The sequence below is a fragment of the Athene cunicularia genome (assembly GCF_003259725.1).
Source record: "Athene cunicularia isolate RWA chromosome Z unlocalized genomic scaffold, athCun1 chrZ_part1, whole genome shotgun sequence".
Lineage (NCBI taxonomy): Eukaryota > Metazoa > Chordata > Aves > Strigiformes > Strigidae > Athene > Athene cunicularia.
In genome coordinates, this window is record NW_020799142.1 from 12,098,964 (window position 1) to 12,126,771 (window position 27,808).

The following is a 27,808-nucleotide window of genomic DNA, read 5'->3' on the forward strand; positions in this document are numbered from 1 at the left end:
TTAATTAATATTATTTATTTATTAACGAATACCTCTCATATTTGATGTAAAGGAGCTGAATCCAGCAGCAAGCTGAAAGCCGGGAAGTACCTTTAAGATGTTTACATCAAAGGTACATTACAACGGATGGATGTAAGTCAGGGAACTTTTTATTTCCTTATTAAATTTATTGCATGTTTCTATCTACTATGCATATTCTTATGTCCAAAGCTGTGGATCAATCTCAGGTGCTATAAAGTGTTCCATTTTAAAGATGCAGAGGAAGTGACACATTTATTCAAGAAGCTGCTTAGAAAAGCCAACTTTCTGTATCCTGTTCTTCATGTCTTGCCCATTGTGGATTTCCTTCACAGCACAGAAAAACCCTCTAAGCTCAGCCTGATGGATGAGGACCACACACTGAATGACCCAAGGGACTGAAGGCATTCCCCTGAGCAAATAATTGCCTCCTGAGATGACTCACTGCTGTCTTGCCTATGGCATCACAGAGCAGATCCTGCTGCTTTTAGAGTCCTGGATAGTTTTCTCTTTGCTGTCTTGCTGGAGAACTGTGCTGTGGCCGTGAGCAAGAACTGATGCAGAAGCATTGTAGGAGGTCCACTTTCTGTTGTCAAGTGAGGGAACACAAAGAACTGGTCCTGATTCTCCAAGGCAGTGCTCCCATGGAGGTACCAGCCACACAGTAGGAACACTGCACTCTGTAGCCCAACTGCTCTGGAGTTGGGACCTTGATGACCTCAAATGCTGGTGTACAACACACAGGTCTTGCACCCTATATCTCCTGCATAGATGGGAACAAGAGTGACAGAGGTCTTGCTAATGCCTACCTACAAAGAAGTAGCTGCATTGAGTCTATTTCCTATGAAGTACTAGTTAAGGCAGAATCAGCTCTAATTACCCTGTGATCTGGTGCTTTATGCAGGTCTCTCATGAAGGAGACTCATCACAGTCATTGGACATTTGAAAACTGGCTGCAATAATTTTGTGTCTAGTTGGTTGGGCTTCACTGAAATTTTGTAACGGGAGATGGAAGTACCATAGAATACATGGACAACTAGAGACCAAAAAGACCACTGATTCTGGAACATCAAACTTTTTCCAGGATTGAGAGAAATCAGGGCTTGCAGGATTTAGTCTGTATAGAAGATCTGTGAAGGAAGGCGGGGTATCACCAGGAAAAAGGTCTCATCTGGTTGTATTGGAGAAGATATGACACCTTGCAAATACGGAACTGGCATTGGATTAGAAAGTGATATAAGTACTGGAAGTTTTCTCCTGGGACCACATGATTTGGGCTGAACTAGTGCAGGTAAAAGTGAGATTTTTTCAGAGGCAACATCCTAATGAGCCATGATATGTCCTGTGCTTGTGGTCCCTGGCTTACTGGAAACCCCAAGAGCTGAAGTTTGGCTGCTTCCAAATGTCTGAGCACCTGGGAGGTTTCCAGTGACTCTCTTGACCAGACCTCCAGAAGGGACAAGCACAGACCCAGAAAAGGCTCATGAGGAAGTCTCTTGTGTGTAGCAATACACGTGCTTGTCTGAAGGACTCATGAATAAAATCCTGGAGGATCAACCACCATCTGTCAGGCATTCTGAGGGGGAGGCTGAATGTCTGGCAGTTTGAGTTTAGGACAAGAAAGACTGAGGAATGTGCAAGACCAGCATCAGTGGGTGAACATGTAGCTCTGTTCTGCAAGGTGTCTGCTGGCCCACAGAGCTAGAGTGTGTTATGTGTAAAGCACAAGAACAGTGGTTAGCTGTGAGAAGCAGGCAACAGTGCTTTTACCCAGAGTTCTCACGCAGTGCACTGCACTGAGAGCTGTCACTTCCCTCCAGTTGTACACCTGCTCTATGAGAGGAAACCAATAAAGCATCATCTCAACAATTTAGACACTCCGTGGTTGTGCTATGCCCACTCAGGATTCAGGCACAGATCTCAATCATTGGGAGGAACGAGTTCATGTGCGTCAGCTGAGCCACAATAACGAAGTCTGTTTTCTCTCAGTGTAAAAGGTGGTAGTTTAAGCAGCAGTGAAAAGCATCTGATCTCATGCATTTTAGGCTAGAAATGTGCATGATCACACTGTACTTCAGCTGGTGAAGAACTTAGCCAGCTGTAGGAGTTGCTCAGCCATACCTGAGGTCTCTCCCATCTAGTGGGTAACCCCATGACAGCAGCAGCTCTCAGAAAGATCATAAATGAAAGACTGGATTATAAAACTTGTCATTCTGTCACTGCTGCAACTCCACATAGAGAGCTATATTGTACAGCAGGGAAAATAAAGAAGTTGGCTTTTGGGGGCAGTGAAGTGCTTCCTATGTGGAGGATGCCACAGAAATGGGGTTCTCGGCTGCCTCTGTGAAGCAGACAGCTGCTAGGGACACTGGTCTTCTGGTGCAACAGTACACTCCACAGCAATGTGCTTTTAACCCAGACAAGTGCTTTCCTCATCTCGGCCTGTCACAGAGGGGACAACCTGCATCCCCAGACACCTGCCAGCAGGCTGCTGAGGTCTGAAATGCCAACCTCCCCTGCCTCTTTCCCAAGGCCATCTCTCCTTTAAGGTTAAAGTCAGAAGGCCTTGATAATACTTTTTGCCGGTTACATGCTTAGCACCTACCCCTGAGAGTCCAACTAGAATGGAGCAGCAGTTTCAGTGTCCACTTGTAAAGGTGTTTTTGTGTTTAAGAGCTTCCAGCTTGTGGTAACTGTTGGTTCATTTGACAAAAAAATTTGTAACTGGTGACTGTACTGGAGGACAGTCAAAAACTGTGAATTGTAGAGAGCACATCTTTTCTCTCAGATGTACTGCTACATACAAGAGTATAGACAAGAGCCTTAAGTAGGGTTTTTTGGCTTTTAAATTGTTTTTGCTAGAGCATCAGTCCCAGAATACTATTCCCAACTTTATCCCTTCCATACAATATTGAAACAAAGGCTCTGCAGTGTGTTCAAAACTCACAGAAAAGAAACCCACATGCTCACATTTGGGCTGGGCATCCAGCCCACCCAATGCAGGCATAGTTTAGATCCTCCAGGTTTATACATGAAAATAGAGCCACCCTCTCAAAGTAATCTGACTATGATGCTCATCTAGAAATAGAAATGAGTAAGTGCCTCAGAGGTTGTCCAGGGATGCCTTAGGCAGACCCATTCGTCTTCTGAAGGTCCGTTAGACATTAGATATGTTTGTTCTGTCCTAATATTATGTTCCTCTCTGGATTGTCCCTTGAAGAATGATGTTAGCTTAAGAATAGAACTGTCAGGAGAGTCATGATATTTAGGGAAGACCACTGTCATTGGAACAGTGGTGTTGTTTGTCCTCTCCTGCATGTGCTGCATTGTCTGGCCCCTAACGCTGTTAAAGTATCTCAGTCACGTTGGAGGTGTCAAGCCTTGTGCAGGGCAAACAGGATGTGGTGCCTCCTTCAAAAATGTTGAAGTCTAGTAGAGTGGAAAATGACTAGAAAATAAAAATAAATTTTCCACCAGCTGTGATTTTGTGTTTATATGAAGTTGCACAAACAAAAGCCATTCTGATCTGCAGAGGAGAGTTTCTTAACAGCAAAATCACCACCCCTTGTAGAGGTTATTAGTAGGTTATTGCTATTTTTTATTAAAAGAGAGTTAATGAGTAATGGCTACTATAACTTTATTCATTGGGGCATTTACTCGACTCTTTGTAGTTTTGTTAATTTCTTGTTTCATTAATTCTTTAAATCAAGGCAGCTTCTTTTTTTTTTCTTTTGGTCTGTACTATTCTCTTTGACAACTTGGCAGTTATTTGTTAACCATTTTTCATCAAGATCCTTAAATTCATCATACTACGTAGATCCTGTTAAAGCTCATGCTACCTAGTTTCTATTATCATCCAGCAACTGAAATTCCTTTAGTAAGTTGTGTTATTTCAGTTTTTTGACAAACATGACACTGGTCCTTCAAACAAATGATCTTTCTGAATGTAATTCCACTGTAATTTCTTCTCACATGATATAATGAAGAGCAAAATTAACCCTTAATAGGTTTTATTTTCCAATTCTACTTACTGGACTTCTAAAGGACAGTTATATCAAAGTACATTTATAAAGAGATTCCACAGGTATTAAAACTTCATGTAACTTGACATGAGGATTAAGTCCAAGAATGTACAGTGCACATTAAATGAGTTTCTGACAATAGATTTGATTTTTTTCAGTGTTTTCTCTCCTTTCCTCATTGAGTTGCTACAAAGCAGTCTGTACAGACATGCACACTGTACCTGATCTTCCTTGCTTTTCTTTTGAGTTCATTTCTAAACCTACCTTTGAATTTTGCTTGAGAAGAAGAAAATTTGCACATTTCTGTGATTTTTGTCTGTCTGTAATACATGCTGTTCTCAATATCTGATAAAGCTTGACTTTGGCTTTTTAGCTGAGGAGTTGCATTTGTGGCAGTAAAACAACAAGAAAGGGTGAAGCTGATACCTAAACATAGTTATATATGAGGTTTGTGGTTTGAAGAATGTTGTGAACCCATTCCTAACGGGGGTCAGCTGGGCAGACTGATCAGTGACATTCCCTTGTAATGCTCTCATGTTCAGTAGTTTTAGTGTTGAGAGAAAGGCAAACAAAATTCCCCATTTATTACTTCGTTCTAACAATCTTTTAAACCTGATAATTGGCATATATCTTATTTTTAAAGTAAAAGTTCAGCTTGCTTCCCTAGATACAATATATTGTTATTTTTTACACATTAAGTGAAGTAAGGAACAAAGTATATGTATGGACCACAGAGTACTCTGAATCACAGAGAAAGTATATTAAAAAAAAAAAAAACAACCCAAAACCAAACAACTAGAATAACGAGGTTTGCAGTCAGGAGACAATCACTGACCACCAGACAGAGTCAAGAAATAAATGGGCACTAGAATTTCAGCTTTACAGTTCAGCTCTCTAACCTGCGAGAGCATTTTGAATGAGGTGTACATTGCATTTATCCTCTTCTTATCATGCCATATAGGACCTTCCTGAATATATATATATATATATATATATATATATATATATATATATATACACACACACATATATATATATATATATATACATATATATATATATATATATATTTTATTTTTTTTTCCTCAGCAGGGAAGCAAAAGGATTAACAGATTGCTTGTGGGATTTCTATATATTGTCTTGTTACTAACTGATGTTTTCTGCCTTTGGGGATGGGAGTATGTGCAAGGCAGAGCAGGTAGGCATTTTGTACTTGTACTGCCCAAAACTGTTACAAGGGATAAAACCACTTAAATATATAGATCTCTGACCATTTGTAACTCTTGTGGGAGCATTTTCCATAGCATGATGTAGTGTTATATTGATTTCCACATCAGTTTGAGTAAGTTTTACTTGTCCATTATGTCTTCTTGCAATGTGGAAAAGTATTCAGTAAAACTGTAGTTTGACTGATGGCTGTATCTTCCTCCCATGTCACACTTGCAGTACATCGGATTGTTTCACATTAGGTTTTAATAAGTTCTGTCTTGCAGAACCATTGTAGCTGCTGAAGACCCTATTCTGTTGCAAGACACATTCCACCTCCCCAGAATGCCAGCTAAATTTTGGTTCTTAAATGTTTCTAACAAAGTTTCATGGAATCCCAAGAGTGCTGCTTGATATGAGGATAAAGATTGAGGTTTTGGCATGCAAAAAGAATGACTGTGTTTTGGAAGATACAGAGAATAATGTCAGGAGTGCCAGACTTCTTACACAAGGCAAATGTTACATCACTATTACATGATATTACAGGTGAGAAATAAATTGTACAGAAGAAATGGTGATATAAGGGTGCTACAGCTTCTGCGGCAGGCTCTTGCTCTTTTGCATCTAGGTTGCCCCATTACAATCATCTGTTTGCACACTTGAGGCAAGCAAGGTTGCTTGCCTGTGGTAGTACTGGGTCTGATGAGAGTGGAGTTAACTTCATAGCAGCCCATATTGCATTTGTAGCTAAACCCACATTGATAATGCACCAATATGTTAACTGGTGCTGAATGGTGCTTGCACAGCACCAAGGCTTTCTCTCTTTCTCCCTTTATCCCTGTGGCAAGTAGGCTGGGATGTGGCAAGAGGTTGAGAGCAGACAGCCAGGAGAGCTGACTCCAAATGTCCAAAGACATATTCCATACCATATGACATCATGCTGAGCAATAAATACTCAGGGAGAGGATGGAAGGAGGATGTTTGTGGTTATGGTGTTTGTCTTTCCCAGCAACTTTTACACCTGCTGAGGCCCTGCTTTCCAGGAAGAGGCAGGACATCCACCTGCCAGTGGGAAGTAGATAATGAATTCCTCTTTTTGCTTTGCTTGTGCATGTGGCTTTTGCTTTCCCTTAATAAAAAATCATTATCTTGATCCATAAGTCTCCTCACCTTCTGTTTTCTCCCCTTCTTGTGGAAGAGGGAAGAGAGTGTCTGAGTGGGAGTTTGGCTGTTGGCCAGGGTCAACTCACTGCAGTGGTGATAGGTTTTTTTATCTTGCATGTGGTTATGAACACATCGAGATCTCAGAAGCCACATTGCTTAATGCAGTAATGTATACTGGAGTAGACATCAAGTACTGAAATACATAGAAAATTACTTTCAGCTGTTTTGTCCAGGGAGAATCTTTATGTTTATTTAGTGTTGCTAAACTATCCACACTTACATATCAAAAATAGTTTATACATGATAGTCGACTTTTTAATCCAGTAATTTCAGAGAAGATAATCTAAACTACAAATATACAGCAATAAAAAAAATTGTTCAGGTTGTGAATATTGTATTTCAATTAACATATTTCTTCTCACTGTTGTAATTATAATGTACTGGGGCTTCAGCTGAGTGGGAGAGAGAAAAAGACTTTCTAGATTTTTCCTGCCTGTATGTACCTTACAGATTAAGTAGTTTGATGAGGGTTTTTTTTAACATTAATTATACTAGACCTGCAAGGTACACATGTACCAAACTAACCTACAGAGATTTATTGCCCGTTACCCACACCCACTGAGCTCATGTTAGCCATCATTTTGTCACTACCCAACAGACCCACAAGTCCCACGTGAGGACCCAAGGGCTCACAAAACACTGCCAAAAACATAAAGCCATTAAATCCACTGGAAATCCTTCTGAGTCCTAAGAAAAACAGCTTTTTACACAATGTTCCTATTTACAAGTTTACTTGAGTTGTAACTGACATTTCTAACATTTACAGAGAGGTGACTGATGGTTAGCGTGATCATCTGGTTCCCTCAGTATTCATGACACACTGAAAATGCACAAGTGTCTGAGGAAAGTGAGTATGAGTGACTGAATATACATGAATTTTCAAACAAGAGCAAGGTTTTAGACAATGCTCTTTGTGTGTGTGTTTGCAGTGCTGAGAAAGAGAAAGGTCAGTGAATGTGCTGACCTCTGAGACTGCGGGAACGACTTAACCAAGAGTGATGGAAATTCAGCTGCTTCTTAGAAACTTCTACATCCAAAATTTATTTTCATTTCTATTCATAAATACAATACGATTTTATCTGAAATGCGAATCCCAAAAGAAATATTTTTGTTGTGATGTTTATTTTTCTAAATTGTATATCTTTTCATTTATTTGCATATGTGCTTTGTTGCGAAACATGACGTACAGCTATTGAATTGTGAAGAAATACAGGAGCAAAGCAATAAAGAAGATTTTAAAATCTTCAGTTAACAAACTAAAGGCACTCCAAACAATTTCTGTCTTTAAAATGTTATTTGGAAAATTATCAAATTTTGTTTCAAAGTGTTTTCTCTCTGATCAATTTTGCTATACTTTAATCATTCTATGTTAAAAAAAAATCAAATGGAAAAATCTTTTAGACAAAAAGCCTCTGATCAGTTGTTACTTGATAAATTCACTAGATGATATGAAGATGTTCTTTCCTAATTATTGTGATCATCCTTTGATCAAGGGGTAAGTCAGAGTGACTTCTGCTCACATAATGTTTGATGAAACATTTTATTTCCTTGTCACTTAGCAAACCACCGGCATTTGGTATGGGAGATGTACATTATTATTTTTATTAAAAGAGCTACTTACATTTTATGAGTAGTCAACAAAGTACACACACACACACTTGCAGTTGGAGTGCTTTTGACTTGGAAAGTCACTGGAGTGACTTGCATTCTGAGTTCTCACTGAGTTAGGCTGAACTGTCTTCCACATACCAAACTGCTGACTCCGTCAACAAGACAGCGGGTTTTAGATGACAATGCAAATTGTTTACAAAACATACACTTCAAGCATGGTGCAGCAGTGAATTCCAGTGAAAGAGAACATATCTTAAAATTATTTTGGGAATGACATTCCATGTCTATTACCAATGGTTGACTAGGTGTTGCAATTTAAAAAATGTTACAAGTATTTTTCATATACTTGTAACTCTATTTTCATCTTCTGTATTTTCACTTTAACTATTGCTTATGAATACTGATGTTCTTCCAAAAAGTTTTCAGTGAAAAAAGTTTTCAGTGAAAAAAGTTAAAGAAGTGCATCTGGATGCTTACCTGGATTTTGTTGACAGTTGTTTGTAAAGCATGATTTTGACTGCAAAGAGGATTGCATCAAAATGCTACCAGCTTCAGTGAGCCAAGGACATTACCTACTGAGTCCTGTACGTTAGAGCTGTAGTGGCATTGCTGTGATTTCAAACCAGTCACCATTCAGCCAGTAAAGGTAGAGTAATGCAGTTATGAAACAGCAACTCTCTATAAAATTGTGTTTCCTAAGAAAATTACTTACTAAAAGTCCACAAGATTTGCGTGCTGCAACTTTCATGGCTGAGGTTTGTTTGTTTGTTTGTTTTTTTGTTTTGTTTGCTTTTTTGTTTGTTTGTGGTTTTTTTGTTTGTTTTGTTTTGTTTTGTTTTCTTCTTCTGTCTGGTTTGGTGTGGTTTGTTTTGAGAATTTTCTTGTTTTGGCTTGTTTGGGTTTTTTTTTGCTTGCTTTGTTCATGGTTTGGTTGTGGGTTTTTTTTTTGGTTTTTTTTTTTTTTTTCCCCCCCTCAAAGTGGCATTTTTAGAACTAAAAGTTTATAAAATGATGATACCATCTTACCTGTCTGAATAGTGAGTTGATGGTTGCCTGTACCACATTCTCATCTTCCTTGTTTGAACAAAATACTGTCCATGTTCAGCTCAAATTTACCTCCTCATCTCTGAATCAAGCATCTCCCTGGCATTAGCAGAATTTCTAGCGGCAAATGAAGGACTCCTACAAATACGTTACCTTTTGGTCAGAGCTAAGCATTACATGGCATTTAATTGATAAGATATTTCACCCTGCAAGAATAACTGTATAGACACCAACAAAGTTATTTTTCCCAGCTCTTAATGATGGTAATACTTTAAAAAAATTTAAGACTTGACCATGACCTTAATCATTTCAGTGTAAACCCCAAGCCAGTTTAATTACTTACTTCTAATCTAACCTAAGTAATGAACACCAGAATGGAGTGCCTTACCCAAAGATTATAGATGTCTGTCTACTCCTATCAAAGGATGGTTTGTTTTCTCTCTGCTGCAATAAAGAATTTCCACCTTATAACATTAAGTACTCTAGTACAGATGGAAATGTAAAGTTGTTCTTATTAAGCAGCATTTCCAGAAATGTATGTTCATTAGCTGGTCTCACTTGTAGTTTTCCTGCCTTTTTCTTGACAACATACCTGACCAGACTAATTTCCCTTAAGGTGGTAAATTCACTTGGGCTTGGAACAATGTATCTTGTTAGACTGCCTCTGGCTGAAGCATCTTCTTCCTTATGAGGTGGAAAATCTGATAAGTCCTTGGGGAAAAGCTCAGGCAAAAAGTGATATTGAGACTGCTAAAATGACAGTGGTAACGAAGTTGAGTGCATCTCACAGAGGGAAAGATCACCATACCTTCAGTCCATGAGTCCTTATTCTTCAGAGCTGATCACACACCAAGGTTACCAGCACATTTCTGCAGGATTTCCCCATGCTACCACATCATTCCACCTGAACAGAACTTCTGTTCTGTTCTGTGGGACCCTGAATTTCATATGGATATTAATGAGTGTTTTCCTCACTACAGGTCACAGAATCACAGAATCATTCAGGTTGGAAAAGAACATTGGGATCATCGAGTCCAACCCTCAGCCCAACTCTACAAAGTTCTCCCCTACACCACATCCCCCAACATCTCATCTAAATGATCCTTAAACACATCCATGGATAGTGACTCCACCTCCTCGCTGGGCAGCCTATTCCACTGTCTGACCACTCTTTCTGTGAAAATTTTTTTCCTAATGTCCAGTCTGAACCTCCCCTGTTGCAGTTTAAAGCCATTCTCTCTTGTTCCATTGATAATTACCTGTGAGAAGAGACCGGCACCAACCTCTCTACAATGTCCTTTCAGGGATTTGTAGAGTGATGAGGTCTCCCCTCAGCCTTCTCCTCCTCACACTAAACAGCCCCAGCTCCTTCAATCACTCATAAGATTTATTCTCTAGGCCCTTCACCAACTTCCTTGCCCTCCTCTGCACTTGCTCCAGCACCTCAAGATCTCTCTCGTATTGAGATGCCCAAAACTGGACACAATACTCCAGGTGTGGCCTCACCAGTGCAGAGCACAGGGGACTATCACCTCCCTACTTCTGCTGGTCACACTATTTCTAATACAAGCCAGGATGCCGTTGGCTTTCTTGGCCACCCGGGCACACTGCTGGCTCATGTTGAGTTAGTTGTCAGTGAAAACCCCCAGATCCTTCTCTTCCACACAGCTCCAGCCACACCTCCCCCAGCCTGTAGCCATGCAGGGGGTTGTGGTGGCCCAAGTGCAGGACCTGGCGGCCCTGTTGAAGATTGTCCCGTTAACACTGGCCACCGATCCAATCTATCCAAGTCTCTCTGGAGAGTCTCCCTGTCCTCATGCAGATTGACACTCCCGCTTACCTTGGTGTCATCTGCAAACTCACTGATGATACACTCTGTGTCCTTATCAAGATCATCAATAGAGATATTGAACAGAAATGGTCCCAACACCGAGCCCTGAGGAACACCACTTGTGACTCGTCACCAGCTGGATTTATCTCCATTGACCACCACTCTCTGGGACCACCCAGCCAGTGCTTGACCCAGCAGACCATTCGCTCATCCAGGCCATGGGCAGCCAGTTTTTCTGTGAGAACTCTATGGGGAACTGTGTCAAATGCTTTTTTGAAAATCCAGGTCGACAGTATCCATAGCTTTTCCCTTGTCCAGTAGTTGGGTCATCTTGTCATAGAAGGAGATCATGTTTGTCAGGCAGGACCTGCCTTTCATAAACCTATGCTGACTGGGCCTGATCCCCTGGTTGTCCATTATATGACTTCTAATGACACCCGAGATGACCTGCTCCATGACCTTCCCTGGCACTGAGGTCAAACTGACAGGTCTATAGTTTCCTGGATCTTCCTTTCTGACTTTCTTGTAGATGGGTGTCACATTTGCCACCCTCAAGTCCAATAGGACCTCCCCAGTCAGCCATGATTTCAGGTAAATCATGGACAGCGGCTTGGCAAGCACATCTGCCAACTCCCTCAGCACCCCCGGGTTTAACCCATCCGCTCCCACAGACTTGTGTGCCTCCAAGTGATGCAGCAGGTCTCTGACCACCTCCTCTTCAACTGTGCTGACCTCAACCTGCTCCCCCTCCCCATCTCCCAGCTCACGAGGCTGGGTGTGCAGGGAACAGCCTGTTCCACTGCTAGAGACTGAGGCAAAGTAGGCGCTGACCACCTCAGCCCTTTCCTCATCTTAGTTACCATGTTTCCATCTGCATCCAGTAAAGGAGAGAGATTTTCCCTAATCCTCCTTCTGTTATTAATGAATTTATAGAAACTTTTTATTATCTTTAACAGCTGTAGTCAGGTTGAGCTCTAGGTGTGCTTTGGCTCTCCTAACATTCTCCCTGCATAGCTTCACTACATCTTTATAGTGCACATGAGAGACCTGCCCCCTCTTCCAAAGGTCACAGATTCTCCTTCTGTTCCTGAGATCCAGCCAAAGGTCCCTGTTTAGCCAGGCCTGTCTCCTTCCCTGCCTGCTTGGTTTTTGGTACATGGGAACAGCCGGCTCCTGTGCCTTTCAGACTTCACTCTTGAAGTATGTCCAGCCTTCCTGGTCTCCCAAATCCTTCAGGGCAGCCTCCCAAGGGATTTTGTTAATCAGCCTTTTGAACAGGTCAAAGTTTGCCCCCCAGAAGTCCAAGGTGGCAGTTTTACTAACCCTTCTCTTTGTTTCTCCCAGGATCAAAAACTCAATCACCTCACTATCACTGCACCCTAGATGACCTCCAACCTTTACCTCCCCCACAAGCTCTTCCCTGTTCACCAGAAGCAGCTCCAGGAGGGCTCCTTCCCTGGTCGGCTCACTCACCAGCCGTGTGAGGCAGTTATCCTCCACACACTCCAGGAACCTCCTGGACTGTTCCCTCTCTGCTGTGCTCTGATCCCAGCAGATATCTGGGAGATTCAAGTCCCCCACAAGAACAGCAGCAAGTGACCGCAAGATTTCTCCCAATTGTTTGTAGAAAGCCTCCTCCACCTCACCGCTTTGGTTGGGGGGTCTATAGCAGACTCCCACAGCAAGATCTGATTTATTGGCCCTTAACCTAACCCAAACACTCTCAACCCTGTCATCACTGTACTTGATTTCTGAGCTGTCATAGCATGCTCTAACATACAGGGCAACTCCACTGCCTCTCCTTCCCTGTCTGTCCCTCCTGAAGAGCTTGTGGCCATTGATTGCTGCACTCCAGTCGTGTGAGGCATCCCACCAAGTTTCTGTGACAGCTGCTATGTCATAGTTCTCGTGCTGCACCATGGCCTCGAGTTCCCCCGGTTGCTGCTCATACTGCGTGCATTGGTATAGATGCACTTGAGATGAGCTCATGAATCCAACACCTTTTTGTGAGTGTGGGCCCCATTCCCTACCAGACCCTTCTCAGGTGCTTCCATGACTTCTAAGCATCAATCACTTCTCTCAAATGAAGTGGCAGAGGGAGAGCCCTCAGCAGCCCACCATCCTTCCAGCCTTGGCACGCTTCCCTTGAGGTTATTGTTAACAGGCCCAGTTATCTTCCCCTTCTCCTTCACATCTAATTTAAAGCCCTGTCAGTAAGCCCTGCTAACTCCTGCCCCAAAATCCTTTTCCCCCTCTGGAACACGTGCATCCCACATGTCCCATTTGTTGCCAGCAGACCAGGTGCCTTATAAACTTTGCCATGATCAAAGAACCCAAAATTCCAACAGTGGCATCAGTCTCTGAGTCATGTGCTAATCAGATGTGTTTTCCGCCCTCTTTCAGTGTTTTTCCCTTCCACTTGAAGGATTCATGAAGACACCACCTGAGCTCCCAAGCCTTCAACTAGCCACCCCAGTGCTTCAAAATCCTTTTTGAGTGACTTCAGACTTCTCTCTACCACCTCATCGTTACCTGCCTGGATAACCAACAAAGGGCCACACCGGAGCAGTGACCTTCCTTTTAATATCTCTAACCTGAGGCCCAGGGAGGCAGCAGAACTCTCTATGGTATGGGTCTGGTCAACATATGGGCCCCTCTGTACCCCTCAGAACAGAGTCACCCACTACAATCACCCTCCTTTCCTTCTTAATGGAAGAAGTCACAAGTCATGGGGCTGAGGGACAAGCTGTAAGTGACTCACCAGATGGATCCTTGTTTCCATCTTCATTCAGCTGGATGTCTAGTTCCTGGTTACCTTCACAATCTCAATATCAAGGAATTTCATAACAGTGAACTGCAAAGTTTAAAATGAACAAGAAAGGGCAAACCAGACAGAAATATGAAAAAACAACATTGTTCCTAAGGTGTTATTTTTGTAAAAATTAATAAATAAATCAAAAGCAATCCTCTCCCAAACCACAACATCTCTCTTCTCTGGGCAACCTGGGGGTAGCCAGTCAAAGTACAACTCCTGCATGTTTCTGAAAGCATTTTGTAATATGATTCCTGCTTTTAGCTGAAGGAACAAAACTGGACTCTTATTCTCAGAAGTAAAGTCCTTAGTACCAGCTGCAAGAGGTCTCCCTGGGATTCAAATTTTGCAAGTAAAAATTCTGAAGATGTGTGATAAATATAAGGTTTTAGGAAAAAAATCAGTAATAAATAGTCTATTCATAGTAATACAAAGCTATAAATGGACCAACAGTTTTCTAATACCACAGTACTTGGTTACAAAACACGCAAGTGCAATAAAAAGCACAATTTGAATGTTAGCTCACATGGCACAAAGTGTTTAAGATGGTGTTTTATTTGTAAACAGGACATTAGGTAGATTAGCAGAATACAGAGTAATACAATTAGAGACAGCATGTCCTTTCACTGCTTATGCTCAAAAGCAGCAGAAGGAACCTTGCCTGTAACAAATATTTACCTATCTGTACTTTGTTGCTGTTTTCTAGCATTACCTAAACGAACATGTCTTTTCTATATTGCAGATTAATTTGGATTTCTGTAGCCTTTCAACAGGGAGATTTCCTTGCCTCAGCTCGATGCTCTGAGTATTGTCAATGAGGTCATACATATGTTCTTGGTAATATAACAGTAGTTTCAGTTTAACCATCAAGATACTGATTTCACCCTTGGGAAACTACCAAGCTGGGCATCATTAAAATAACATTTACCACTTTGCAGTGGTTGCAGTAATGCAGTATCACTTCTGGTGCACCAGAGAACAGCATTCCCCCCACACCAGCCTTTCTGCAGTGAAGGTTGTGCATTAAGGAGTGACAGTTGCAGGTAACAAGAGTGTTGCATGCACTACCTCACCTGTTGTGGTAAGGCATTATCTGTCTTTTTCCATCTGCTAAGCCACAGAAATGTGGTGTTTAGATCAAGCTAGCCCCTGCAGGAGGTTAACCTTCACGGGAACAAAAGCACAAACGCCAATATGGTGGATGCTATTTGTTTGGTTTATTAACTGCGCAGTTGCTTTATATACGCCTTTCTGTACATCGCGAGATCTTTAGTTCCCTGTTCTTTCTGTGCATCGTGAGATCTTTTTATGTGCCTCTATTTTCTCCATACATCGTGAGATCTTCCGAGCGCCTCTCCCTACACCTCACCTTAGTACATTTGAAATCAAAATTACAACCTAGGCTAAGATGTGGTTTCTCCCAGAAACTAAGGAAAAGTAATTTAAAAAACCCACTGACTTCACCTAAGAAAAAAACCTATCATTTATATATCAAAACTAATGAGTACCATGTGATCAAGATCTCAGTTTTATCTCTATTTTATATGATGAAGTGCTATGACCCCTTCACACTATGCTGGTAAATTGGCTCAAAAATGCCACCTGCATTTCCCACCCAGCAGCTAAGTTTTATTACAGTTCCTTTAATTGGAAATACAATTTTTCAGCTAGACTTTTTTTTTTTTTTTTTTTTTTTTTAATAATGGTATTGTTCTTGCATTTGAATACCTTGTACTTGCTTTGTTTTAAAATGTAATGATCAGCACATACAGTATGTGGTTCTGAATAATATTTTGCAGTATAACAAATACAACCTAGTGTATAGTGTCAGAAAATAATTTGTTGAGGGAAGGACCCTGTTTTAAGTGACATGGGAGAAAGGTACCTCACTATGTATCAATGGATAGTCTTCATGTGCAGTCCTTGACTCTAGAGCAGCTCTCAATGCTGTGAGTGAAGCAATGAGAAGAAATTAGATAGGGGATTTAATAATAGGAAAGTAAGGAGCAGGAGATGGGAAGCGGCCCCAGGGAGGGTCTGTGGTTAGTGGCATGTTCAGTCAGGCTATGCCAGACACCTGGATTTCTGGGAATTTAATCAAGTGCCAGAAAGCCTGGACAGTTAGTACCTCTCCCAAGCCACCCCACCTGCACCTGAAGGTGAGGAGGGGGTTAGTCAGTGCCCCTGGTCCCAGCTGGGTGGGTGGCAGGAGCAGCTGTGTCAGAGGGAAAACTATGAACTCGCTAGGTGGACTCACCAGAGACATTGAAGTGAAAGCTCTCTGCCCTCCTGGAAATCCCCAGCTTGAGTATGGCACGGCGAGGTGGGCAGCACTCCTGCTAACACTTCAGGATAAGGAGACTATATATGTACATCACCTTGGGGTCATTGTTGAAAGGAGTATTTGTATTTTACACAAGTATGTTCAAAGCAGGAATAGCTAAACTTTTTTCCAGTTAAGGCATTACTAACTTGTGAGGGACTGGAGACTGTAGAATTTCAAGGGAAATGAAGGGTAGTAAAGAAGGTACTTCTCCGTGGGTCCCTCTGGACCCTGGTCCCTCCAGCCCTGTTGTGATGATTTCCTAGCCAGCTATATACTAGTTTGCTCCTGAGCTTCTTTGTGTTGTGAACCAACTAATTTCTCCCAATAGGAAACACAGAAATGGTGAATGAAGATGTTGTTCCAGGATCTTCTCCACACTGCCAATGAGGATGTGAGCTGTGCAAAGGTTCACCACTCAGCTCACCAGTCTTTCAACATTACCTATGTAAGTCTTGGGCTCCCTCACATCCCATGCATGCATGATACGCTGCTACTCTCCTGAGATAAAAATACCATGCTGATGGGTTGTCAAGGCTCTTTATCTAAATATATCTGTCTTATCTTGATTTGACACACTAAGATCAACTAGCACATTGCAGAGGTACAGAGAGGCAAGCTGGGGCTGAAGAGATCAAAGGAATCCCAGATGCCCTTTAGACTCCAACATCCAGGCAGCTCCCACCAGATGGCTTGGCAGCTTGACACAAGGTACAACCACTGTGCTGAGCTATGCCAGCTTGTATTTCAGAAATTGAATCCAAACTTTTCAAAGGCCAGATATGCCACCAAATGGTCTGGTGCAGCTTCATGTAAATGTGCAAGTAGCACTGAGTCTTTGGTGAGGAGGTCTTCACGGACCTGCCTCTCCTGTACCATGTTCAGTGTACCTCTGGTCTGGGTCTGTGTTGAGCCCAATAAACCAGGGAGTCCAGCTGCCATCTCCATGTCCTTGACTCTCAGCACTAAGGAGGAGAACCAGGGAAGAATCACCTCACTATTGGACCTTCATCACTCATAACCCTGAGGAGATGGTGCTCCATAGGGAGACCTGGGAACCGGTGAGAGCTGGCACTGTCTGAGTCAGGCTCAGGGTTATTTGTTGCTGGGGCAGTTACATGTGCACAGGTGGCAATAGGCACTTGCCTTTCATCCAAGAGGCAGGTTCATGGACGTTCTTGTGACCGGTCTTCCATAAACCAGTTAGCACTCTCCTATAACAGCTCATTGGCTGGAGCATGGACATGGAGCTTAGCAGCAGCTCCTCCCCTAGAATGGGTAGCCGTGACTGTGCAATGTAAACCCTGTGAGTAAACAGACTCCGCAGAGTGACATTGCAAACATCTGTGTGACTGCAATGGATTTTTTCTGTCCTTAAATCAATGGCTCCGTTAAGTCTGACACTCTTTCTGTAGGAGTGGCTTTGAAGTGTGGTGATGTATCTCCAAGGGAGTTCTCAGTTCCCAGACAGGCACCTTACAGGTGGCCTTCCATCTTTCTAGATTTTGCATCCTGGGTTGGTAACCTCACATGGTTAGTCCCAACAGACAGACACTGGTGTCTGTAACCCCAAATCTTCCTCATATAAAGGAAGGATTGCCATAGGTTGCAACCGAAAATGAGGTGGTTTAGCAAATGGGGATGCCATTCCAGTGAAAGGCTTTTGCCATCACATGCTGAGAAGCTGCGGGTGCAATCAGGGCAGTAGCAAGCTGACGGTCAGCTTTGACAGGGAATAATGATGAAGGTGTGCTTCCTTTTTTCGGTGTGCTCTATTGTGACCCTGTGCAGAGCACATCACAGATGATGAGGAGAGGAGCTACAGGGGCACATTGGTGAATGAGTATGAAGGGTTCTGGGACCATGACAAAGTTTGTTCTCAGTTTTGCTGCAGTTGGTCTGCTCCAAAAAGACTGATCATGAAGACTAAGAGCATAAGTTATCCCTCACCAGCTGATCAGAGGTCTCCGCTCCCTATATGGATCATAAAGGATGCAGGGATGTAGCTTAAATGTCTCTGTAAGCATACAAACTAAACTGTCAGGCACCTCTATTACTCACAACTTGCCATTTGACAGGGCAAGTTCTTCTGAATCTGATTTTGCAACAAAAGCTTCTAAATCTGTGCTTTTATTTTTTCCCTCCCTAGTGGGTAGATAGTGCTGACCAAGGAGAAACTCATGACTAAGTCTTCCTGAAATTCACAAAATTTACATCCTCCTACTTATTCTACTTTGCAGCTTATTGTCACGCTCACACCCTGAGCCTGCTGAACACAAAGGATGGAAATGAGGAAGAGAGACTGGCTACCATATCACCTGCTATCATCTGCTGCTGAGAACCTCCTCAGAAAGACCCCAGAACAGGGTGTGCTCACAGCTGGAGTGCCCCAGGGTCCAGGCTGGAGCACCCATCACAGTCAGGAGCCTGTATGTGGTTAGTTCAGCTGCTGTCCAGACAAATAACCTCATCCCTGAGTGCTTTGAAAAAGAGGCTTTGCCATCAAGATCTCCCATTGCAAGACAGGAATGACCCATTTTTTCCACACTAGTTATTTGAAGGAAGGGTTTAGACTGCTAAGATTAGGACAGTGTTCATGAGTTGATAGATCACCAATTTCCAAAAAAAAAATCTTTAATCAAGAAAACCCTCCCTGTGAACTCTACTATAGATCAACACTGTAAAATGATTGCTCCAAAATCATGTTTCTCTATTAAATATGGGTCTAACCATTTCCCATTTTGTAACAAAAATGCACACCAAGACTTCTGTAGATAGCATCTATTTGATTTATATTGGTCTGAACTGCCCTACAAGTGTGAGAGGAGAGGCCATGTTTTGTAGCATCATTACAGGCATGTAGAGGGGGAGGAGAGGCAAGAAGTTGCTAAGAAAGGGTGTGTACAAACACTGTCCTAAAAATACTGGAAGTGGCATTTTGGTCTTCTGGGTTTGTTGGAGCAGAAGGGGAAGTCTCAGGAACATTTAGCGATTTGAGTGAAAAGGAATGAAGGCTGTGGATTTTTTAACAAAACTTCCTTATTTCATTTGTTAATTAAAAATTTATGTTACCTAGCTATTAATATAAGCAAACAAAAGACAAAAAGCTTTGAAAAGGCCATCTTGAAATCTTGTCACTACCACCTGTTCACACTGAGCTTTTTTTGCCTTACAAAATCTCACTCTTTCATTAGTTCCTCACTCATCCTGGTCTCCCTAGTCTGCAGGGTTCTCTAGCCTGCATTTCTGATGGAAAAGAAATAGAAATTCCTAGGGGAAGGGACAATCTTCTGTTATTCGTTAGGGCAGAACCTTGCTCAGCCCCTGCCATCCTGACCTAGAAGCAGACCCTGTATCTACCATGCCAGTGGCAATGATGTGAAGGGTTAGAAGAGCCACCCCTGTCTCTGGTCTGGGAACACCACAGTGCTGACACTCTACATGGTTCTGTGCACCACTGTCACGTCTCTAGTGCTGCAAATGCTCATTATCACAGGGAAATCAGCCTTTCCTCACTGAGGTCTCTGTAACTCCATAAGTGATGAAGAGTCATCTCTTAGCAGAAGACTAAATATTCTTTCATTTTTACCTTACAGCCACAGGTCTGAGCAGCTGCATCTCCGTCCTCACAGAGAGGACTCACATGTGAGGGCTTCATCAAAATGATACTGCAAACTAAAGCAAAAGAAATGTTGCTAACCTCACTCCCACTCCTCACTGTGAAAAGTCAGTCCTGTTGACATACAAAGGCAAACCTAAATGACATACCCTTGTTAATTATTCCTTTGTTCACTTTCACTTTTGTTGGAAATACTCTTATAGTGCTACATTTTTCCTCTCAATAATGTTTGATGCCAAATCTGATATGGACCTATGGTATGACTTGTATAATTCATACTTCATCTTTCTTCAGACAATGACATTAATATTTTTCCTCTTCGTTGCACCAGAACATATTATACTTACATTTTCAAACACTTTGTGACCTTTCACTTTTGTCTTGAAAATCTTTTTAAAGTGAAGTTAGAGCTTTGCTGGGACATTAACTTTCAATCTAAACCCACATCTAAGGCCAACTGTGTCCTTTTCATGCTGAACATCATTCAGCTCTTCCCTTTCCAGATAAACTCCATCCAGAATCCTTTTGGTCTCAGGCAGTGAAAAAGTGCTGAGTAAGTAAAATAGGTCTCATACCCAGCCCTTCAACGGTTAAGTAAATGTAGTTCTTCAGTGCTGACTTCATCCCTTTGGGGTTTTTGCATCCCCTCAGATACATGGTACACTCTGTCTTTCCCTTTTCGGATGTAATGCAGCTCACATTATTGAAACACTCAATTGCTGATTTACTAATTAGCCTTTATTACCAGAATTGGTCTGACCTTATCTATCTTCAGTACTGTTCTTCCTGGCTCTGTTCCTCCAGAGCATTCTCATCTATTCCCATGTACAATGCACATTCAGGAACTTGTTTGGGTTATGAGTCAGAAGATAAACCCATCTCCCCGTCTGCAGATGTAGCTGGAAGGCTCTTGATGCTTAGCTTTAATCTCCAATATTCTTTACAGTAATTATTATTTTCTTTACAGAGTAGATTGAGGGATCAATATCTAAAAGCAATAGAGATATTATTATAATTTTCTAGTTTTTGTAATCCAGACTATAGAGAAAATTCTACTGGCATAGAAGTGCATGCCCTGAATATCACAACATTTTTTCCTGATGTTAAGCAGAAGAGACTCCAGCATGAGGTGAACAGCCTCTAGAGGCCAGGTAAGTTTTGTTACACCATGTACTTCTTGCTCTGACAAGGATGATGGAGGTTGGTGGTAAACTGTTGTCCCACCTTCTCCTTCCTGAGCACTTGTGCCAACAGTGTCATGACATAAATAATCAAAATAGCATAATTTAAATGAAACACTAAACAACCCAGAAAGCCTCTCTGTTGGAGTAGGCAGCTGTATGCTGCAGTCTCCCACAAACATGCTTATCTGCTCACCAGGCTTAGGTGGCATGTAGGAAGCCTGACCAAGAGGGTTGATTCACTGGCAACCAGCAAGATTACACCAGATTGCAGTCAAGTTTAGCTGAAAGGCTAGGGCTGCTGTCAGAAACTGAGGAAACAGCCCAACAAGATAATGGGTGGTATCACAGAGTTATGTGCAAAGCACATGGGAAATTGCTGGTACTTGGGGTTCATATTGGCAAAAGAGCTGCAGAGCATCTCTGAGAGGCTCTGTTGAGTTGTTGATTCCATAGAACTTGTCTGATTTCTTTAGACCCCTGACCCTGCAGCCTTCAGTGGAGCAGCAGCACCCTACAACAGTTCAGGGCCTAGGCACAAGGAATTATACATCGTTAAATAGCTATTCATACCCTGAACTTCAGCTATTTTTCAGAAAATAGAGCTGACAATGGCAGAAGACTTCCCAATAGAGTACACAAATCAGGGACAGAAAAACAAAAAAACCCTCTCTAGTGTTCCTAGCAGTGCAAGCAAAGCTTATCAAACGGAAAGTTTCTTATGGTAGTGACAAATTTCCTGTTCCCAATCAGGAAATTTCTTCTTGAAAAGGGATGAATTTACTGGTTCTTTTGGCAAAACTACTTTCTTTAGATTGTGCTGGAACAACTACAAGATTGCAAGAGGCTGGCTAAAAAAGAAAGCAAAATTAAGAACTAGCTATAATATTAGCATGGTGGAAAAGTCTATCACCTGCATTGACAACATCCAGCAGTGGCAGACTAGGAGGCTCCATCCAAAATCCTGGAAATGCTCAAAAAATACTCAACTCTTGAAAGACATAAACCAATAATCTATCTTTTTAGTGGGAGTACTCACAATGAAAGAGAACAAGAGACTGATCAAATTACAGTGCAAATTACAAGGCAAAAGGACTGACCAGAGCAAGGAGCAGCTCATAAAAGATGAAGCAGTTTGGACAAGGATTATAATCAGGATGAAAGGCAACAGCATTTGAAGAAGAATGACCCAAGCAGCCATGTAACTCCACCAAGACTATCAGTCTTGGGCAAAGTTAATGGGCAATCTCCCATACAAAGAGTGAGCAAAGATGGGATAGGCTAAGGGGCTGCTGCCAGAAAATGTGGTAGCATAAACAGGGAAAGCATGCCCAAATACAGAGAAGACAGACTACAAAGGAAACACTCTGAATGCCATGATCTAAAAGGTGTACAAACAGGAGAAAAAAAAGGAACAAAATCAAAGAAAAAATCAGGCATTCAAGGGTTGAGTACTTGCACATACAGGAGCTCAGTGCAGCACAAAACAGCAAAGGAAACCATCAACCACAAGACACACAAAGGAACAGATGTCTGTAAAGCTCGGTGGAGTACCAAATCCAAGAGAAGGGCTGAAACAATGAATAAACTAGAACCCAAAGCCAAACAGACACTGGGACATGGCTCTATGTTTTACGTCACACAGGTACCCTGAGACATTTGCAAGGAAAAAAAGTGAAATTGCAGCAAAACAAAGCAAATCAAAATCAAACGATGGTATGCTCACAAAACCAGAAACAAAAGTACATTACAGAGAAAAAGGAAGGCTAGGATTTCTGGTAAAGAACAAAGAAGTCTCTGATTTTATTAAAATATATGATTCTAACAACACCAAAGCCAAAAGAAATGTTCCTCTCATAGACAAATGACAAACTGAAGGTGTAGCAGGAGGAGCTAAGTCTGCTCTATGAAGGCAGCCAGAAGGCTAGTAAATTACCAGGTTGTTGGAGGTTTTTTTAATGGACCAGGATGTCTTCCAGACTTGTTACATGTGATAACAGATTAAACAGTTTGGCTATTATAGGAACTGACTCCCAGAAAATCAATTCTATAACAAGAGCAAAAAGACTAACAATGGGAGCTGCAAAGAGAATGGAAAAGGCATTCATATTGTCACAGAAGCCAAGAGTTGGCTGATTAGCATCATACTTGCTTAGAACCCAGGCAAGCTATTCGCCAGAGGCACTTAGTGCTTCAAAATAAGCACTAAAAAGAGCTCAACATCAAAGGCCCACAAAAATATAAACTGACTTGACATCAGCAAAACATGTTGTCATCCAGTGCCAAGAATGGATATTAATAAATATCATTGGAGCTACTTCACCATATTTGGGATGTCATCAGGTTCATAGAAATGACAAAGAATGATATTTGGGGTAAAAACTAAGGGCAAGATTTTCAGTGTTACAGAAAGATGTGCAAACAAGATTCTTAGGAAGTCACATCATATCGTATGATGTTCTGGCAGCACAGATAGAACGATAGCTTGGGGAAGGCTGCTGCAAATCATGGCAGAAATTCCCACTGCCTGCTGGGACCATCCAGGAATGCAGGACTGCAGTTGGAGGTGGTGTCACATGTAGGACTCCATTGACCATGCAAGGTCCGTGACCTGGCCTTCAAAAGGCAGAAGTGATAAAACACAGATCCACACTAAAGGGATTCAGTCAGTTTACAGACTATTAGCACTGGTAAGCTAACTACATTTTTTTTTTCCTCAGAACCTTTAGGTTTATATAAACTTTCATGATTACTGTTACACAAACATAATATATGGTTGCCTCAACATGGTTATCCCATACCTCAGAGACTGTCTACCCACCCCAAAATACTGAGACAGAAAGATGTGACAGAGGCTGCAGAAATGGCAATAGGTGGCTTCTGTGTTGAAGGCCACACTGAAACAGGGTCTTGTAGGACTGTGTACATGGGAAATACATCCAGTGTGTCCAAATGTGGGAAACCTTCAAAGAGCAGGTGGCAATGAATGACTAGATAGCTTTATAAAAAAACATTACTATTAGCTTCTGGAAGTTTTCAGTACATGCTACTGATATTGCAGAACTGACATTTAAATTTATGCTTCGGGAGACTGAGATGTACCTAGCTGGCTTCTTTTCCAAAGGGACATCATAACATGAAGCATGGCAGTTCACCAAAGATATGACATCATCAACTTGAAAGAAATATAGGCAACTGAATGACACAGAAAGCATCAGTCAGAGTAGTTAGGAGGCAATTTCAAGACAGAGGTTAGAAAGAGTCTGAGAACAAGCTATATAAACCAACAAATTTCAAGTGTTCTGCCAGTCATTATATTGGGAGTGTGAACAATCAGGGTAAGGCATGATCTGCCTCTGAAGACTGGAGACATGGGATGAATGGACCATAAAAACATCATATTTAACAGCAGTCACATTGCAGCAAAAGTTTTCTCCAGGACATGTTTTAGCCAATCTGTAATAAAAGCTGGGAGTGATGCCATAGCCAGCTGGCCATAAGACCCTGTGGTCACTTCTGATATGTGTGGGAAAATTCAAGGCAATTAAAATAAACCACCTTCCTAACAGACCTGGCAGCATTGCAGAGGTGGAATTTTTCATTGCGATCATCTAGTGTGCTTCCAGTAAATACTGCTGCTCAGACTCCTAGGGACCAGAGGTGTGGACAATGTAATCACATCAACTGTCCTGGACAACGCAAGGAAGATGTGATGGATTGCGCCTTATCCGGGTCTTCCATATTGCAGGAGAACATCTTTAACCAAAAACATATTCTGTGCTGACATCACCTGATTTTTCTCCCAAGTTTCTTTCCCTTAATCTTTTTTTTTTTTTTTTTCCTGGGGTGGAGGTGGGGTGGAAGAGGAGGAAACAATTGCTTTTGCTAAGAATAGGCTGCAGAACATCAGTGGGAGCAGTGTCCATACGGGGGTGGCAGGCCATATGCATGTATGCCATATGATATTTCCCCAAGCACTCTCATCCTTGACTACTTCAATTCAGGGGATATCCTGATTTAAATGTACCTGTGCCTATTTGTTTTTTTCTGGGTACTTGTCCGGTGTCCCCTTGAGCCTCTGACAACCTTCAGTAGTTACTGCTTTGTTACAATCTTGTTTTATGCTTGTATACTGAGCACAGCCAGCTGCCTTAAGCTTTTGCTTGATTCCTCTGTGTGAAGTGTTACAAAACAATCTTTATAGTAAAGAAAAACCTTGAAGTGGCACAAGACTCATGGTCTGTAGATATATTAATTTATAGAAAAGTCCTTGTTGAAGAAAAGAAAAATAAAGCACTCCAGATTTTTTATTCTATCAGATTATGCAAGTAACATTACTTCCAATTTAGAACTTATCCCCACTAAAGATAATTTTAAAACTTTATATACTGAATGAAAAGTTACATTCAACAAGAAGTATAATTAAATGACATTTATAACTTCCTCATGAATTTCTTCAGTGCTCCTGGATTTGAGTATCACACTGGAATTTTCTGAGAAGTTCTGAACCCTAGCTGATGTGGAAGCATCTGTTTGCACTGACCACCACTCATCATCCATAGGCATATGAAGCTTCTTCCTAATTCTGATTATAGGGAGCTCTAATACCTTCTTTATAGCCAGAGTGGGTCTGGGCTGAGCACAGGCAGGGCATGCTCTTCCCCATGCCACCCCATCTGTCTCCATTTGTGCCTCTTCTCCCCGGAAAGCCTTGGGGATAAGGTCTGGACCAGAAGGAAGATAGGCCTGACACAAGCATTAAAAAGCCAGAACCGGCTGGCATTGCAGACAAGTGATATTGTTCTGAGTTCATGACACAGAGATGTTAATAACTAGACAGGGGCAGATTTTTTTTTTTTCAACCTATGGGAATTTTTAAGCTTTCACAATTTTTCTGTATCTCATATCAAGGCAGAAAGGTGAAATACTGAAAGCCAAGCCAAATGCTCTTCCCCTCCTTCCTTCTGGACTGTGTTGTTTGAAGTATCTTTCAATTTCAAATGTATTTTTCCTCTTTCTACTATTTTTGCCTTTGGGAAGAAGTCATATGTCAGCTTTGATGTGCTCTCCCTTTTCCACTCTTGTCCCTTGGCAGTAAATGTCCACGCCTCTGGCTGTGCACTCTCACCACTTCACTGTGACCAGTGGGGTTGAGGTGGTGTAGGGGTCCTCAGCACTCTTCCTCTGACTGCTACTATAGTACTTTCCCAGCATGATATAGCAAATTATTAATATTTTTAATTTAAAAATCACTTAAATTAGAGGTTTCAAATGTAAAAATGCTTTTCCAAATATTTCAAGGCATAAAGTCTTTCAACTGAATTTGCTGTCACAGACATTAACTTTGGGTAAAGCTCTGTTTTGATGACTGGCTGTCTCCCAGGTAAAATACAGTGAAGTGACAGGACATGTATTTCTGAGAAGCAGAAGCTGAGCTTTTGTGTCCTACAGCACAACTGACTCTGGAGGGAACTGGCCTCATTTTCCAATGCTGGTTACTCCAGTAGGTCCAAATGAGGTTCAGCACTTTTGAAAGTCAAACCATGATATTCAGGGATTCAAGCAAAGATCCTAGATCTAGATACAAATGCAAATGTTTGTGCCCAATGTTTCCCTAGGACAAGGTAAATCACGTCACCTACAGATACCTAAATGTACAGCCTTCGCCAGGATGGCAATGTAGATGACAAGGCTACTATTGACTTTCCTCAGATTATGGCTATGTTTTGTAGTGATCTGTGCTGCAGTAAACTGCTTTTCAGAGCACCTTTTGGATTTTTCTGGGTCCTGGTATGCCTCTCCTCTGTGTTTATCTCCTTTATTGACTTTCTTTGATTAGTTTTCCAGTTGATTTGCTTAAATTTGAATCAACTTTATTTAAGCTTTACAGAGGAGCAAAACCTTTACTTCTTGTTTTACTTACATCACCAATGTAGTGAGTATAGTCATGTCTGTCATGGGCTTATACCTAACCTAGTAAAGCAAGATAGTATGTCCCACACAAAGAAACAGAGCAATTTTATTCAAAAAATGTGTTAAGCTTAACAACTCCTGACATATTCTCTCTTTGTTCATACCTTTATTGCCAAAGGATATATGCACCTGCAATGGATACAAATACCTAACATCAACAAGAAATCTTATAACATCCAGATGCCAGTGTGCACAATCTAGCCATGATAAAATGTCATTCTCTTAATGTGTTGCCTCCCTTCTCATTTCTCTTAGTCATTTGTATCTGAAGCATATTGTAAGGGACCCCTTTTTCCACAGAGACAGAGGACAAGTTGTCTTCCTCTTGAAAAGTGCTTTTTTGCACTGTTACAACTATTGTGTCTTTGTATTGCTGTGACAATATGAAGGTCGAGGCTCACGATATTGTTCCTAGACTGGATAAGCAAATTAACTCCACAGTGCCACACCTTGCTCTCATTCTGTCTCTTTTAATGACAGGACACATCAGGCTGTGCCATTCAGTCCGGTTAAGACCCCTAGGTTGCACCTTCTCTTGCCCCAGCAATGACAGCAGTAGTAGTCAGTTAATATTATTATCGCAGGAACTGACACTCTTTGTTGTGCACTGGGAATTACAGTGCCAGGCAGGGAGCAACCACAGAGCAAAGGCAGTTCCCCCTTCAGGTGATTGCAGCGTAGCAGAAAGAGGCAGGCTTGGTTTGATGGGAGAGCACAGGAAAACAGTAGGAGGGCACTGGTTAAACAGATAAGAGTATTCACACAGCAGCACACTGGCAGTTTAACACTGTCAGGTTGTCCGTGGGCAGCTGTGTGAAAAAAACAGCCATGCCTTCTTTGCTTACAAACAACTGCAAAAACAGCTGTACCTCCACAAGTTGCATTGTGGTTCTTCCAGATGTCACCCATCTATACAAAAATCGGCCAGAGGTAGAGCAGAACCA